This window comes from Leuciscus leuciscus, assembly GCF_965113295.1.
Source record: "Leuciscus leuciscus genome assembly, chromosome: 2".
In the NCBI taxonomy this organism is placed as follows: Eukaryota; Metazoa; Chordata; class Actinopteri; order Cypriniformes; family Leuciscidae; genus Leuciscus; species Leuciscus leuciscus.
This window is the reverse complement of record NC_138726.1, coordinates 19298673-19317034: the sequence shown is the minus strand read 5'-3', so window position 1 is coordinate 19317034 and position 18362 is coordinate 19298673. Positions and strand designations below refer to the sequence as shown.

Sequence of the window (18362 nt, the reverse complement as noted above, 5' to 3'; positions counted from 1 at the left end):
AGCTCATAACTCAATGAAACATGCATGGATTGTGAAAAATCACACATCTTTATTGACAGCAGATTCTCACGATTACAAAGAGCCCAAACACAACATAATCCATTGCTTTGATCACGAGATATTCCTCACGAAGTGATGCATACTTGGCTAAAAAACAAGTCTCTCATCCTCCCGGGGTGCAAAGTGTTTTCCAGTTTTCCCGGAACCATCCGTGCTCGATTTCAAACGTGGAATAACACAAAATATGTATCATATTAAAGCTTAGAATCTCAGCTTTTTAATGCATCCAACCACTTCGATCAACTCTGAACGAGTGCTGACTAGTCTCTCTCAACCGGAGTGTACCGCCCGTAGACGCCCCACAGGCGCCACCTAGCTGCGAAAATATTAATTATCATATTTTTCCAAAATATTGCCTTGATTCAAACAAAATTGGTGTCATTTGAAAGCTTAGAGTCTGAACTTTACAGTGAATGTAGCCAATTCGAAAAACTCCTAAGTACTGCTGAGTTATTTGTTGATAAATAGAATATTTTTTTTTCATAATCTATAAAATAGTTTTTTGTACTATGTACTGCAATGTGTCAAAAACATCATACATCTCATGAAACATTCAAAAATCATTGAAAATTGCACTTAATTTTTTACAGCATATTAATACAATTCAAATGAGCCCAAAATTTACTTAATCTATTGCTTTTATGACAAGATTTTCTTCATGGTGAAACAATTTTAAAAATGCCCATGAGGGGGCGTCAAGGTCTCAACAAAAAGGCTATCTTGGTTCCAAATGCTATAACTTTTGATTGCTTTATCCAATCACCACAAAATTTTATCGAGATGCAGCTCATATGTAGAGGGACTTCCCCAAAAAAGAATTTTCCTTCTACCTTATTTCCTTCCTGAGTTATTCCATGTCAAATAAGAAAGATATGCATTATCATTATAAAAATTATATATATTTTTTGTCTTTTATCAGCAGTTTCTCGGCAGGAGAATGTCCAAATGTAATGTAATGTATATTTTCAAAAAATTTGAAAAGTGTTCTTTCACACGATACCTACCTTTAGAATCTCCTTGCTATAGTTTTGAAGTTATGAGTCTTTAGTTTTGTGTATGTCACTAAGAAAACTCATTTTTTTTATTGCCTTCCAAATGTGTGAGGACTTAACAAAAAGGCTCCCTTTGTTCCAAGTGCTGTAACTTTGGATTACTTTATGCTATCATCATAAAATAACGATCCAGACGCAGACCACACATAGGGGAACATCACAAAAAAAGAATTATTTTGCCACCGTATTTCCTTCCTGAATTATTGCATTTCAAATAAGAAAGATATGTAAATTATTAAAAAATAATATTAATATTTTTGTCTTTTATCAGCATTTTCTCAGCATTAGATTGTCCAAAAGTAATAAAAATTTATATTTTCTAAAAATATAAAAAGTTTCCTAACAAATGATATCTACCTTTTGACTCTCCTCTCTATAGTTTTGAAGTTATGAGTCTTTACTTTTTTGTGTGTCACTCAGACAAAAAACTCCAAAAATGGCCTCAGTGTTTAAGGGGTTAAATCAGAAAAATTAAGATGTAGCTAAACATGTACACAAGTCTTAGTCTTTCATTTTCATCACCATCTATACAAAAGGTTTGTACATTAATGTAAACATGAACCATGTAACATAAACTGCATTGAATTCTGAACAGCAGAAAATAGTGCATATTGCTGCCTGTTGTTTGTGTGTTTTTTTGTTTTGTATATTTAATTGATGTTTGTTGGCTGAAACCTTCACTAGAGTTCTGAAAGAATGCCTTAATTTGAGACATGCATGATGTGTTTTTGTATGTTGGTTCATTAATGTTAAGTAATATCACTTAAATTAAGTGTCACAATTTTTAGGTCACCATTTTTTCACCATTCCATGCCCATTTCCACACAAGTTAAAGTGTACATGCTAAAGATAAGCAGCAGCAGTATGCATGCACATGTTATATTCATTTCATTACACAAATTGACTTATTTTGTCCACTGTTTGATAATAAAGAATGACACATTTGATTGCTTTTACATTTAGCAGTATCTCTGAATGTGATGGCGATGTTCATAATAACACTAAAACACCAGTCTCAGACAGCTACATAGTATCGGCCCGGATCTGGCCCACATCTGGAATCCACACAGCCCGGATGTGGGCCGGATCTGGGCCAACACTATGTTGCTGTCTGGGTTTATTGCCCTAAAAAATACACTGTAAAAAAATACACTAAGGTCAAAACTCAATTTTATGTTGATTGTTGCATTTAAAATATTCTGATGGTTCAACTAAAGTGCCAGTGTTAAAATACATTGAGAATACTATGACTAACCGGTTAACTGACAGTACGAATTTTGATCTATTATTACAATCAGTGGTTTTAAGTTTAATTAATTTATAAAGCACATTTAAAACAGCCACAAGACTGGCCAAAGTGCTGTACAAGACAACTAAATACGTATCCTAAATATACACACTCTAATACACAAAAATATAATATAATATATACATTTAAAAAAAAAAAAAAATCAATACGCCATAGAAAACAAATACCTTTTTAAAAGAGACTTAAAAAATGTCAGGGAAGATTCGACTCTAATCTCTAATGGCTTGTTTCCACTGAGCGGTATGGTACGGTACGGTACGGTACGGTACAGTACGCATTTATTTCCGTTTCCACTGTCAAAAGTTGTGAATGGTACCAAAAAGCCGAACCTTAACACGTAAAAACCTACTCTAAAGTCAGTGGCGCGTTGCGCATGATATTCATATGCTATTTTAAGGGCGCATGCTTGGCCATAATCAATATAGCGTGTGCACAACATGCATACACTTTGATTCTCTCATCTACACAGAAGCAGCAGTTTTCATTTTTGCAAATCATACATTATTACAATAGATAGATTTAGTTTTAGTTTTGTAATTTTTTATTGTATTACAGTGAAGATGATCAGAGTACAAATGCACATATTGCCTGAACCATATTAATAAGTTACATTTTTTTTATTTTTTTTGCGAAAAGAGGCAGGGTTGTGTTAAATATATATATATATATATATATATATATATATATTAGAGGTGGGCATAGATTAATTTTTTTAATCTAGATTAATCTAGATTAATTTTGAAATTAATCTAGATTAATCTAGATTAAAATGGCTCATTTGAATTCTGCCGAAGGCATTCAGAATATGTTTGCTACCCAAATAATGACTATAAAAGTAAGTCTTTGAGAACGGGTTTCTCAAGCCAGGTGGCGCATTAGACCAGGGGCTCATCTCCTGTTTCCAAAATGCATCATAAACTGCTTGAGAAAGCTGTTCTACTCATAGACTGTAAAAGGTTACTACTGTACTGTTACCGTCCGTAGGCAACATTAGGTAGGCCTATGTTATTATCAACTACTATAGGCTATCAATTAGGGATGGGCGATATGGCCTAAAATCTATATTGTGATATACATTGCAGCCTCTTGCGATAACGATTTACAGTATATTATAATAAAACCATTTCAGAACAGATTACACAGACCCATGCTAAACAACTGCTAAATGTATTTTTTTTTAAAGGGTGTATGTAGTTTTGAGAACATATATTGTGCAAAACTGTAAGTATACAACATAATTTTGCAGATAAATAAAATGTAAGTACACTAGCTGCAGAGACTTAAGTAGGTCTAATGTTTATTATGGCTTGGAGCTTATGAAACCCCAAATTTAAAATTAGAATATTGTCTAACTGATGTCTTTTCAGTTAAAAAGAAACACAACAACGATTCTTAAAATCGAGATGATGTGCTACACCACTAAGCAAGGCTGGATTAGTACCCCCAGGGGCCCCTGGGCACTGAAGCTCATGGGCCCCCTCCCCTACCTGACAACCACACCCTCCAAAGGAACACACACCAGGTGTGGGATTTAACATGCCAATCACTATTGATCAAAAGCTAAATGACTAGTTCACAAGACAATGATACGAAATACATTTTTCTGAAAAGTATGGCTGCACGATTTGGGGAAAATGTCATATTGTGATTATATATTGCGATATGTGATTGCGATATAGTAAACAAATGGTTTCATGAGTTAACTTGCTTATTTCTCAAGTAAAATGCACACACAGATTAGTGATAATGCTGAAATTTGTAGCCCATTTCTCAACTCAAACTAGAAACAACAACTAAATGCACTGTTTTCAAATTAAAATAAATTCAATATTGTTATTTGTCTCAATAATACAAGAGTTAAAAATAAATGTCATATTTACCTGTGCCTGTCAAACAGGTAGACCTAGGACATATACCGAAATTGTCAAACTGCACTGCATAAATTAAATATAGACTAATCCTTATTATAGCAAAAAAAAAAAAAAAAAAACTTTAGTCAACAGCAGTGAGTCATTTTCTCTGTTCTTTTTGTTCTTTGATTAACTTTACTGACAGAAAGCTTTATTGGCTGCTGTCTCTTTAAGACCAGCTGACGGAGACGCGGCTCTCGCACGCGCCTCATTCTTTCACAACTCTTGACGTTCATCATAAGACAGCTCTTATGTTATGAAGATACTCGACAAAACGGACATTTTGGCATAATTGTGTGTGTTATTGTAAGTTCAAGCACGAAAGATAACTGTATTCTGGCGTGCTGACCCCACACACTCTGTATATAGTTTGCTGCTGCTCGTCTGACGGCTTAAACCCGAACCAAGTCCAAATAAGCAACACATTCTCACACCCAAGGCGTCACTTTTTGTCACTTTCAACCATGCTTCAATATCTGACGCTCAAAGCACCCTTTAGCGTCCATATGAGACGCTTCGGTTGGGTAGGTTTAGGTCTGTGGTAGGGTTCTGCGTCTCATATGGACGCTAAAGGGTGCTTTGAGCGTCAGATATTGAAGCATGGTTGAAAGTGACAAAAAGTGACGCCTTGTCACCAGCTTTCACTTTCAGCCGTGTTTACTTAAGATGACGACGAATATGCGTTGCAGCCGGGTTTACCTCGCGGCCGCGGGTAGATTGCGTCATCATAGCTTGTAGTATATAGAGCCATCTCCCAACCCAACTTGGAGAATAGATTAACGGCGATATTTTTTTTATCGCGCGATAAGAGTCTCGCGTTAACGCAGCACTTTAACGCCGATAACGGCCCACCACTAATATATATATATATATATATATTGTTATAAATAGGCTAATGTTACATGCAGTGAATATAATCAATATGCGTTGCCTGAACCACATTTGTGTGGCTATAATGTTTAAGATTTCTTTAAATGAAAACATAAAGAGGCAGTGAGGTGTTTTATAACATATTTCGTTTTATTGTTGCCCAAAATATACATACAGAAATAACCAGAGTAGCAGAGCGAGCTGAGTGACGTTTTGAAGAACGCGCTGTTCCATTAGCGGATTCGCGTCCTCGGGAGTCATTCTCCTGAGCTGGACTTGGCAAGTCCAAACTGTGCGTACTTGCTATTGAGAAACGCCTAATGTCGGCGTTCTTGTGACAATGCCGAGAAGCAAGAACAAGATCTGCTGTATGTCATCCATTGTTGTTTATGTCGCTTTCTTCTTCGCGCGAAAATGACGTCGATCGCTTCTTTCCGGCATAGGCTACACCACGCCTATCAAGTAAGGGTACTGTTGGCAGTGGAAACGCTAGCCGATTCATGGTTTGCCGACCCAAACCGTACTGTACCGTACCGTAACGTACCGTACCGTACCGTACCGTACCGCTCAGTGGAAACGAGCCATAAGGGCAGATTGTTTAAAAACCATTCATAATTTTAAAATTAATTCTATACTGAATAGGCAGCCAGTGAAGATCTCTTAGAAATGGAGTGATGTGAGCCACCAACCAGGTTCTTTCGACCCATAAGATGTCTACTATCACACCAGTTCTAAAAAAAACTGGTTGTGATGTTGACAACTTTTCTAACTATAGGCCTATTGCGAACCTGCCTTTTGTGTCAAAGATCCTCGAACAAGTTGTTGTTGGCCAGTTACAGCATTATCTATCCAATAACAACTTATTGGAACCGCTCCAGTCTGGATACAGATCTGGACACAGCACGGAGACTGCTCTTGTACGGGTCACAAATTACCTTCTTGTTTCTGCTGATATGGGTGCTTGCAGCATTTTGGTTCTGCTAGACATTAGCGCTGCTTTTGACACTATTGGCCCTATTTTAACGATCTGAAACGCAAGTATCAAGCGCAAAATGCAAGTAACTTTGTGGGCGGGTCTTGGGCTTGTTGCTATTATACCGGCGGGATAAATTACTCTTGCGCCCGACGCAAATCTAAAATGGGTTGGTCTGAAGTCGCTTCATTACTCATAGGTGTGGTTTGGGCGTAACGTGAAATAAACCAATCAGAGCGTCATCTCACATTCCCTTTAAGAGCAGGCGCGCTTGTTCTATAGCGAATTCCTATTATAACGGCGGATTTGCCAGATGCACGCCAGGAGCGGTTCACAGCCGAGGAGACAGACGTTCTCGTCAGGGCCGTAAAACACAGAGAAGAGACATTGGGGATGGAGAAACACACCCAAATTAACTTCTGTTAAACAGGTGTATGTTAATTTGGGTAAATGTGTAAGCTAGATGTATGCTTTTATAATAAATTGTCTATCTATCTTTCTATCTATTGTAATAATGTATGATTTGCAAAGGTAACACTTTATAATAACTGCACGCTATTAATCATTAGTTAAGCATTAGTAAACAGTTAATTCATCATTTATAAAGCATTAATAGACATTAACAAGCAGTTTATAAATACAGTTATAAATGCAGTATTCTTAATTTATAAGCATATCTAGAATGTGTTTAATAATTGTGTTTTCATACTTAATTAATGATCAATTTATCATTTCTAAATGAAGTATTTCATTATTTACAAACCGGTTATTTAGGAGTTGTCAGTGGTTCATAAGATCACTTAGAAAGTGTAAGTAAATTATTAATAAACTGTTTAAATACATATTATTATTCAGACATATAGTAATAGTTACTTAGTGTGTTAATAAATGGTTTATTAACATGTATTTCTACTGTAATTCAGGGTTAATTCGGGTAGTTATAAAGCATTTAGTAGTGGTCAGTTCACTATGTTTGTGAGCTAATCTAAAGTGAGGACTAGTTATGCTTTGTAAAGCGTTTATAAAGAAGATTTAAAGGCTGTTAATATTTTTATGTTCTGTATCGCTGTGTTGTATTTGTTTACTTTTTCGGTAACACTTTATAATAACTGCACGCTATTAATCATTAGTTAAGCATTAGTAAACAGTTAATTCATAATTTATAAAGCATTAATAGACATTAACAAGCCGTTTATAAATACAGTTATAAATGCAGTATTCTTAATTTATAAGCATATCTATAATGTGTTTAATAATTGTATTTTCATACTTTATTAATTATCAATTTATCATTTCTAAATGAAGTATAGCATTATTTACAAAATCAGTTATTTAGGTGTTTACAGTGATTAATAAGATCACTTAGAAAGTGTGAGTAAATGTTGTAGATTCAGGGAGTTATAAAGCATTTAGTAGTGGTCAGTTCACTATTTTGTGAGCTCATCTAAAGTGAGGACTAGTTATGCTTTGTAAATAATTTATAAAGGAGATTTAAAGACTCAGTTATCTTCTAAACAGAAAAAGGAAACAAACACAACACAGCGATAGAGAACATAGAAATATTAACAGCCTTTAAATCTCCTTTATAAATGCTTTACAAGGCATAACTAGTCCTCACTTTAGATAAGCTCACAAAAATTGTGAACTGACCACTACTAAATGCGTTATAACTACCTGAATTACAGTAGAAATACATGTTAATAAACCATGAATTAACACACTAAGTAACTATTACTATGTCTGAATAATAAGATGTATGAATGTACATTGAAATAGTTTAATCATTTACTCACACTTTCAAAGTGATCTTATGAACCACTGACAACTCCTTAATAACTGCTTTGTAAATGATCCTATACTTTATTTAGAAATGATAAATTGATCATTAATAAAGTATGAAAATACAATTATTAAACACATTATAGATATGTTTTAAAACAAGAATAAAGCATTTATATCTGTATTTATATGCTGCTTATTAATGTCTATTAATTTATAAAAATTTATAAAATAATTAACTGTTTACTAATGCTTAACTAATGATTAATAGTGTGGAGTTATTATAAAGTGTTACTGAAAGCTCCTGAACTAAGCAGCCAGTTAAACAGCAGCTACAGTCTCAGAGCCTCTCTAGGACAGCAGCCATTCAGACAATAGAGAAGTGTGAACGATGTTAATGGGCCGCTGCAGTTCCTGCTCCAGCCTACAGGAGCGCTGCTGAGTATGGACTTAAACACACACACACCTGCAGGTCCCCACTTGGTCAAAAATGTACAAAATTCACCAGAGCGTGTTTCAGCTGATTTTAACATGTTTTAAAACATGACCAACAGGGGACTTGAAAAATGTCCCCACTTGGCTCGACGGTCCCCTGTTAGTGAGTGTGTAACGACACCAAGGTCCCCACTTAGATAGATAGACGAGTACACACACACACACACACACACACACACACACACACACACACACACACACACACACACACACACACACACACACACACACACACACGCACAGTTTAACCCTCTGAGGTCTGAGGTGTTTTTGGGGCCCTGGAGGTGTTCTGACATGCTCTGACATTTGTTTTTTTTTCAGTTATTTATAAACATGTTAATGGCAAAAGTGTAAATTCACTCTATATAACACAAACAGGGCTAGCATAATATCTGATCAACATGCTTGTAAATCTTTGTATTTTTAAGAGAATAATGTTTATGCGTGGTTATTTAAAAAAAAATTCAGCAACTTTCTTTTTTTAAGAACACAAAACACATTCTAAATATGTGCCCACAAGACTCTTGACTAATATATGTTGTCGTTTCTAGTTCTGGCTTCAAAATGATGTGAAATTCATCCTGCCTGATCGTTCTCTTAAAACAATACATTGATTTAAACATTGTAAAACAGTTTTTTTTGTCAGAAGAGGTTTATGCGTGGGAGGGGTAATCGCTCATCAATATTAATGAGATTCAGACCAGGGGTGTGACATAGACACTCCCCCAATGACTAATGGGCCATCAAGAGAGGCAGCCTGAACAAAGAGGAGATTCAAAGGTTTTGTTTTTCACTGTTTTATTGTAATTCCTCTATGAGGAGGAACTAAATGTTTTAAATTTGCAATGTTTTAAACTCAGCTGTGGTCCAGGTTCCCGTGCAGGCAGGAATCTCAGAGTCTGTGGAACCATATCAATGTCAGTCTCTGTTTTCCATGACAGAGTAGACTGCTTGTTGCTTGTCTGAATGTTTGTCTTGGCCCTCTTTGCAACAGGTGTCTGATGATCACCATCACCTTTATAGCTGTAAAACAAACAAACAACTGTGAGCATGTTTATTACACAAAATATAACAACTGCATTTCAATCATTATAAGTAACATTGGCCAGATGCAAAGCCATACAGACACATAATGTTTGTATGGACTATGTAAAACCAGAATATGTAAACAGAATTATACTAATATCTGAAAGAAAGGGAATAAGTGTACTTACTTTTCAGTTGTTCTCAAAACTGAACGACACCTGTCGCGTGCCCTCCCAGTGCGAGTTGCAGGTGAGGGTGAGAGTGATGCTACCACATTCCTATAAAAATAATAATATTATTATTAATAAAGGTTGAACAAAGTACTATGCCAGCACATGCATAACTGATGGACAGTCAGCATTTTGGTAAAACTACAAAAATAAGCTCTTTTATACTAACATTACCAATCACTAATTGTAATATTGTGCATACATAACAAGTATATAAACAAAATTGGTCTAACATCTGTAAAATAGTGGGTAAATATGTACTTACTCCTTCTGATTTCTGTCTGTGTTGCTGCGTGCCCTCTTAGTGCGAGTTGCAGTGAGAGGTGAGAGTGAGCAACCTACATCATTCCTTTCAAAAAAAGTTGAAAACTATTATTATCATATAGAGTACTATTCCAGCACATGCACAACTGATGGGCATTAGCATGCTGATAAGATGGCACAAAGAAAAAATATGTAACATTATCAACCTACCTCCAAAAATAAATAAGCTCATACAGGCTCATATTGTAATAAGTATTATAAACAAAATTGCACAAACATTGGTAAATATGTACTTACTCTTTCTGACGTTCAACTGTGTTGCTGCGCGCCCTCCGAGTTGCAGATGAAGGAGATGCAGCATTCCTGTTTTAAAAAAAGTTGAAAACTATTATAACATAAATATTTCAAAGTATATTACCATTAGTCTATATGAATAACTGATGCAAATAATTGTAGACACGTGCTGTAGGCATATATTGTGTGTAATGGGCCATTACGGAGATAGCACAACGCAAACATTAACACATTTGCAATTCATCAGCTGGGCATATTTACACATTTCAGCACATACACACATTTGCAATAGATATTTGCAAGCACTCTTCATTTAAATATAAATTACTCTGAATGGAAAGTATGGAAATGGTCCAACCAGTAAAATCTGTAGCCTACGTTTATTTAAAATAGCTTGTCAACTAATTTCTCTGTACTGTAGGCTAATTGGCCTACGTGTTGTAGCCTAGTCATTAAAATTAAATAAAACAATTTAGTTCATATTTAGGTTTAAATAAAATCATTTTTTTTTTATTTCATTTATGTTGATTATATGAAAAGTGAAAAGCATGAGTCAGATCATGCGCAATCGCGAGACAAATGGAGTGGGCAGAGAAGATTTTGACCATTTCATTACGTTTATTTTTTGTATAAAGCCTTTCTTTAAAGTGAATTTCGTTTTGTATTAATTGTATCTTAATTTTAATAGTTGTTTCATCAACCAAATGCCTGTATTTAAAACATAAGAATTAAAAATAGCAGGAACTGGAGGCCTCATAAATGAACCCAAACTCATAAGCTTTGCCTAAAATACCAGAGAAATATATAGAAAGCTCGAAATGTGTTATTTTAAACAAAACTATTAAAAACGAAAGAAAACAGACTGCATGAAGCCTCTCTCCTACTTTATAAAGCATAGCCTAGACAATTTAAATATAATTACTCTGAATGACAAGTATGGAAATGGTCCAACCAGTAAAATATGTAGCCTACGTTTATACAAAATAGCTTGTCAACTAATGCAAGTAAATTTAAAAAGACTTACTCATCCGAAATATCCACGGCTGGATCAAGTCGCTCTTCAAAAAAACGTTCGTTGTCAGAGTCCTGTTCTTCTTCTGAGGAAAAAGTGAACTCTTCATTGCTATCCAGGACGAGCTGAAGGGCTGTGTGTCATCTTCCAACGGCGCAGGAACGTGAGTGAATGAAACTTGCTGGTTTTAAAGCATTTCAGGGGGCTTTTTACCTTATTTTGCATAGATCACCTCAGCACATTATCTTATGAATAGCGCGCTCTGCAAGTGGGTGTGAACTCATTTCAGGGGGCGTTTACCTTATTTTGCATAGATCACCTCAGCACATTATCTTATGAATAGCGCGCTCTGCGAGAGGGCGTGAACTAATTACAGATAATTAGATGAGACGGGAGAAACTGTAGTTCTCTTTAGTTTCATACAGATTACATTGCAGGAGAATATTTGTTTTGAATGTGAACTGTTTTATTTTAAAGTAGAAATTTTAAGCTTTCTTTAGACGCATGTTTCATGGTTGTGTGATAAGTATTCGCTGAGTTTTCCAGGGCTGCGTTTCCCAAAAGCATCGTAAGCCTAAGTAGTTCGTAAAAACGATCGTACGACTGATCTTAATATTACGGTCTGTTTCCCAAAAGCATAGTAACTTAAGTAGCACTTAAAAATCATCGTAGATCTACGAGTGCTCTGAAGTAATCGTAAATCCCCAAGTGCATCGTAAGAAGACAGAGTTATGAGGTCACCTGCAGGACAACCGGCAGATTACACTTTTATCTAGATTTAATAGATTACACTGCAAAGTGAGTACAAATATAAGGTTTTGATTGTACTTTTTTATTGTACACTTTATTGTAGCCTACTTGTTTTTTGTTTAAATGAATGTATAAATTAAATAATAAAAAAGGGAAGAAAAAATACACATCTAAATTAAATGAATGAACAAAAACAAAAAAATCATAAAATAACGAAGTAATGTGGGAAATATGCTTCAAAGACTGGGCAAAATATGGATAAAAAAAAAAAAAAAATATCTGTCAATGACTTGCTGACGTGCACGAAAACCAGCCATGTATTGGGCATTTCTTGCAGACCACCTTCCCTGATCTTTGAACACCCCGGGTTGCAGTTAGTTTGCAATGTCTACCCAGATGTTTTGTTTTTCCTTATTTGTATGGTGTCCTTTAAATCTGTTAAAAATAACATCTTTGTTTCGCTCTATCTCCTGTAAAATTAGGCCTACATTAATTTCATCTTTTTTGAAAGGTATCTTTTTTTATTATTTTTTTTTATTTATTTTTTATAAATTTTGTCAGTAGGCTATCTCCGCCTGAATGTAGACTTTAGACTTGTCTTGATTGCTAATCCACAGATGATGATTATTAGGTTAAATCTAATAATTAAGGCTAAACGTTCAGAATACGATTCCATATACGGTTATATTTCAGCACTTCGCGAATGGACAGCGACTCTTAAGTAGCACGTAAAACGCGTTCTAGCGCGTTCATGTTAAGTGCATTTTTGGGAAACGCTCGTGGAATTGCTGCGAGCGTTCGTAACCTTGCACGTAGAGAGCGCTCTTAAGAGCTAAGATACATCGTTATCGGGAAACCCGGCCCAGACTTGTTTCAGAAAGATTTTTGCGGAGACAGAGTGAGCTGAAAGCGCACCCTGTTTATTTTATTTATTTAAAAATAAAAACAAGGTGTTGATGTTAATGTGAGTGTACACAAAAAAAAGAAGACCCTCTATAGTTTATAATCATGTATTTATTTTATTTATATGACCATAAATGACGGATTTTTAAAAGTTTATGTTGCTGCTATGTGAAAAAAATCCAGCAAAACGCGTGGGCGCGTTTCTCGACCTCAGAGGGTTAAAAGAAAAAAATATTTATCCAACCCCATTTAAAAACAGTCTGTCGGTGCCATCTTTTGGACATTTATCATATTGCATTGGTTTTCATTTCTTGTACTCAAACCGAGCACTAATCTGTTTATTTTTAAGTCACACATTCTACATTGATTAAAAAAGACAATCAAATGTATTTTTTAATGGTAGTATTATTTTATACAGAAATAAATTATTTATAATAGAGATGAGAATAAAGTTAGTGTTAATTAAAATTGTAAGGAAAACAAATATATTGATCTGAAATCTACTATCATTTGCTGCAAATAGGTTGACTATTTTATTATTATATTTTATAACGGCTATAATGAACCGGCTGCGATGTCAAGATTGCAATGCTGGAATGCACTTATAAATATAACACATGTGTGTGTGTGTGTGTGTGTGTGTGTGTGTGTGTGTGTGTGTGTGTGTATGTGTGTGTGTGTGTGTGTGTGTATGTGTGTGTGTGTGTGAGGTGCATGCGTGATCGAACAGTGGAAACAAAAACATAGGCTACTCCGTAATTGTGTTCATACAGGACATCATTTAAACTGCAATGTGTTATATTTATGTACACAACATTGTGCTTTTGTAAAAAAAACATTCAAGCAATCCCACCCCCGAAATGGCGCTATTTTTAAAAATGAAACTAAAATGCTCACGGCTGCACGGGCAATAACGCGTCCACAGAGAGGAACGAGCAGAACAGAGTGAATGTTTTTTAGTTCATTCCTACTGGACGTCCGTATTTTACTTTTGTTTTTAAGTTAGCGATTCAAAAGCGGTGTCACACGTCGATTAACCAGTGGGGAAATTTTCCCAGTAGTCGCATCCCTAACATATTTATATATAAATACTATAGGCCTACCTGATTTTGAACACAAGAGGGCAGCATAGCACTATGAATGAATTGATAATTTTTTTTGGGACTAAACAACTATTCTGGCTGTTTTTAAACTTAATTTAAACATAATTCTTAAATAATAAAAAAAAGACAATAAAATGGGTTTAGTTCTGATATTTGTATAATTTTATATAGAAATAAATGGTGTATAATTTCATTTTTAGAAGATATGAGGCTTTTACTGTTTCCTTTTTTGACATTACTTTAATCCCTTGCCATAGCAAAACCGTTTGAGATATTTATGATCCGTTCACAATTTAGCATCTTTAATGTATTTTCATCATGTTGAAAAAGTTTTGTGGGAATAAAATAAACCACTTAAGAGGAGTGGGTAAAAATGCAGAGGCTGATTTTGCAAATAAATCCACATTCAAACTAAAATATCTGACTTCCTGTTGGTCGGAGCTAATGACTGTAAATTAGAAAGTTGTCTGGCTCGATGAGACCAATATACGTCCTGATTTTTGTAACTGTTTGTAAAACTAACCCCCCCCCACTTTTGTCAAAAGCATTTAGAAAGTGACACACTTCCTGCTGCCAGTTGGTGGCGCTATAACTTTGACTCACAATAGTTACATCCATGTGATCGGCCTCTTATCACGAACACACTGCTGAAGTTTCATCAAGATCAGTTAATGTATGCAGAAGTTATAACACTTCGTTTTTCTCTTTTCTCGCCATAAATTTGTTTCCTCGCCACGGCCAAACCGTTCGAGATATCAAAAATCCGTCCGCAATTTAGCATCCTCAATGTCTTGACTTCATGCACACCGAGTTTGGTGGGGATTGGATAAATTCTCTAGGAGGAGTATTTCACATTCCACAGCAAGCGTTTTCCAAACAACCCATAATAGCCGACTTCCTGTTGGGCTGGCGCAAAACTTAGAGCATGAAAGTTGTTCGGCCCGATGAGATCTATATGTGGGCTGAGTTTCATATTAATTCATGTTGGTGGCGCTATAACTTTGACTCACAATAGTTACATACAAGTGATCGGCCTCTTACCACGAATACACTGCTGAAGTTTCATCAAGATCAGTTAATGTATGCAGAAGTTATAACACTTCGTTTTTATCTTTTCTCGCCATAAATTTGTTTCCTCGCCACGGCCAAACCGTTCGAGATATCAAAAATCCGTCCGCAATTTAGCATCCTCAATGTCTTTACTTCATGCTGACCGAGTTTGGTGGCAATTGCCTAGGAGGATTATTTCAAATTCCAGAGCAAGCGTTCTCCAAACAACCCATAATAGCCGACTTCCTGTTGGGCTGGCGTAAAACTTGACCGAGGGAAAGTGGTTTGGCCCGATGAGATCTATACGTGTACTGAGTTTCATATTAATTCATGCAAGCGTGTTTGATCTATGGACCAAGTTTTCAGACCCCGTTCAAGGGTGAAAAATCCCCCCCACCCCTCACACACACAGAGACAGAGAGAGAGAGAGAAAATTCTCCAGAAAAATCCACATTCAAACCAAAATATCTGACTTCCTGTTGGTCGGAGCTAATGACAGAAAATTAGAAAGTTGTCCGGCTTGATGAGAACAATATACATACCAAGTGTTGTTGCTGTAGATGAATCTAACCCCCCACTTTGGTCAAAAGGTGCCGCTACTGAGCCATTCCACTACGCCCATTTCTAAAACTTTGCACATGTCTACTGGCTAATAAATGTGATGTGTCTGTCGAGTTTCATCCAATTTCAAGCATGCTAAGAGTCTCAAAAGCATCAAAAAAGAATATTAAAGTTCGATGCGTTGCCATGGCAACAGTATCTAAGATATCAATAATCCTTTCACAGGTCTACATCTGCCGTGTGTCTACATTATAAACATAAAGTTTGAAGCAAATCGGGTAAAAATAAGAGAGTGATTTCAAAGCATTTTGAAAGTGACAAACTTCTGCCAGTTGGTGGTGCTATAACTTTGACTCACAATAGTCACATCCATGTGATCGGCCTCTTACAACGAACACACTGCTGAAGTTTCATCAAGATCAGTTAATGTATGCTGAAGTTATAATACAATTCCTGTGTCCCATTATGCGCCACAAATTCGTTTCCTCGCCACGGCTAAACCGTTCGAGATATCAAAAATCCGTTCGCAAGAATTCATCCTCAATGTCTTGACTTCATTCACACCGAATTTGGTGGCGATCGGATGAATTCCCTAGGAGGAGTATTTCACATTCCATTGTATGCGTTTTCCAAACAACGTATAATAACCGACATCCTGTTGGGCTGGTGTAAAACTTAGAGCACGAAAGTTGTTCGGCCCGATGAGATCTATATGTGTACTGAGTTTCATATTATTACATGCAAGCGTGTTTGATTTATGGACAAGTGTTCGGACACCATTCCAGGGGGCGCTGTCGAGCCCCCCTGCCACGCCTGGGTACCAGCTTCAGTCCGGCCCTGATGGCCGCAGGTTCTGACGTGTGTGCAAAATTTAAAGAGTTTTTGAGCATGTTAAGGGCCCCAAAAGTGGCAAAAAGGCAGAAAAAAATTATAATAAAATAAATAAATAAATAATAATCCTTCCGGAAACAATAGGGCCTTCGCCCCTTCAGGGCTTGGGCCCTAATAATAATCCTTCCGGAAACAATAGGGCCTTCGCCCTTTCAGGGCTTGGGCCCTAATAAATATAGCTGCGAGCAGCGATTGCGGGCCCAAGCCGGTGACACCGCCACCCCGGTGCCTTTAGTGTAAAGGCACCGGGGTGGCGGTGTCACCGGCTTGGGCCCTCCATCGCTGCTCGCAGCTATATATATATATATATATATATATATAAATCAGACAAGTAATATTCTCTGTCTTGTCACTTATATAAAAAAAATAAAAAAAAAATAATATATATATATATATATATATATATATATATATTTTTTTTTTTTTTTATGTAGGCTTTGTGTAGGCTTTGCAATCCAAAACAAGCTACTATCCTCAGTGGAAAAACCTGTGCCCATCTCCTCACGCCTCTCCTCACTGCGCCTGCACACAAACTGTGGCCCAGTTACAATCATAGCCACTTACGCCCCTACACTGACTTCTGATCTAGATGTAAAGGAATCATTCTACAATCAACTTAGCGCCATTGTTCAGAAGACCCCCTCAACCGAACGTTTGATGATCCTTGGTGACTTTAATGCCCGAGTGGGTGCTAACTCTAGTGCATGGCCTGACATTCTGGGAAGCCATGGATATGGCAACATGAATGACAACGGTCAGCTCTTACTGGAACTTTGTAGCACCCACAAACTCTGTGTCCCCTTCTCAGCTCTTTAAGGGCTCAAGCTCCTCCAAGGTCACCTGGTGTCATCCACGTTCTAAGCGCTGGCATCAACTTGACCATGTACTGGTGAAGCGTGAGCATCTGAAGGAAGTAACACACTGCCGATCACTACACTCTGCAGATTGTGACACTGATCATGCCCTTCTACGTTGCAAACTAAGGATGGTCCCAAACAAGTTTCATTACGCCAGGGCAAAGCCTACTCCTCGTCTGGATGTTTCTGCAACCTATGTTCCTGCGTCGCAGCATGCATTCCAGGAACTACTTGCTTCCAGCTTTGACTCCTCACCTCCTAATGCAGACATCACGGCTGCCTGGCAGCACTTCCACTCTGCTACCACAAAGGCTGCATTCTCCATTTTTGGAAAGCGATCCAGATCCCAGCCTGACTGGTTCAAAACCCATGCCAGCCTGCTTCTACCTGCAATTGACTCTAAGCGTTCAGCCAGACTGTCCTACCTGCAGCATAACACTCGCTCAAATAAGGCAGCTTTGAAGCAGGCATGCCGCAATGTCCAACGGGTCACTCGCACAGCCATGCAGGCTTACTGGAGCACACTGTGTGACCGTATTGAGTCAAGTGCATCCATTGGAAACATTTAAGGAGTCCTTGAAGGTCTGAAAGAAGCCTTGGGCCCAGTCCCTAAAAAATCCTCTCCACTCTGTTCCCTATCAGGAGAACTTCTGACTGATTTGGAATCTCAATTGGTGAGATGGGCAGAGCACTACAGCCTTCTCTATGCTCAGCCTGTCACAGCCAACACACTGGCAATAACTGCTGCTGTTCCTGAGCTGCCCCCTATGTCTGATCTGGATGCAGATATTACCATTGAGGAAGTCAAATCTGCAATTAAAGCACTGAAAAATAACAAGTCTCCCGGAGCTGACGGCCTCCCCCCTGAGGCTTATAAGGCAGGCGGTGATGTTCTTGCCTCTGTCCTACATCATCTGGTTGTGATGTGCTGGAACAGTGGATATCTCCCAGATGTCCTTAGAGATGCCAACAT

The 18362-nt window shown here is 37.0% G+C and overlaps 1 protein-coding gene and 1 long non-coding RNA gene across 3 annotated transcripts in view; one reads left to right on the top strand and one right to left on the bottom strand.

Annotated features, from left to right (window-relative positions):
- Positions 1–11549, bottom strand: part of LOC309486319 — a 371979-nt gene extending 360430 nt beyond the window's left edge. Inside the window, exons 1-4 of one of the 2 annotated variants that reach the window (XR_014201470.1) lie at positions 10266–11549; positions 9970–10053; positions 9663–9752; positions 8698–9471 (exon numbers count right to left, since the gene is read on the bottom strand). This is a non-coding gene — a long non-coding RNA (uncharacterized lncRNA). Of the gene's footprint in view, positions 1–8691; positions 9472–9662; positions 9753–9969; positions 10054–10265 lie in introns of those variants that run through there. The other variant, XR_014201471.1, reaches the window with a different exon arrangement.
- col25a1 (collagen type XXV alpha 1 chain) overlaps positions 1–18362 on the top strand; it is a 719149-nt gene that overhangs the window by 333843 nt on the left and 366944 nt on the right. The window lies entirely within an intron of this gene.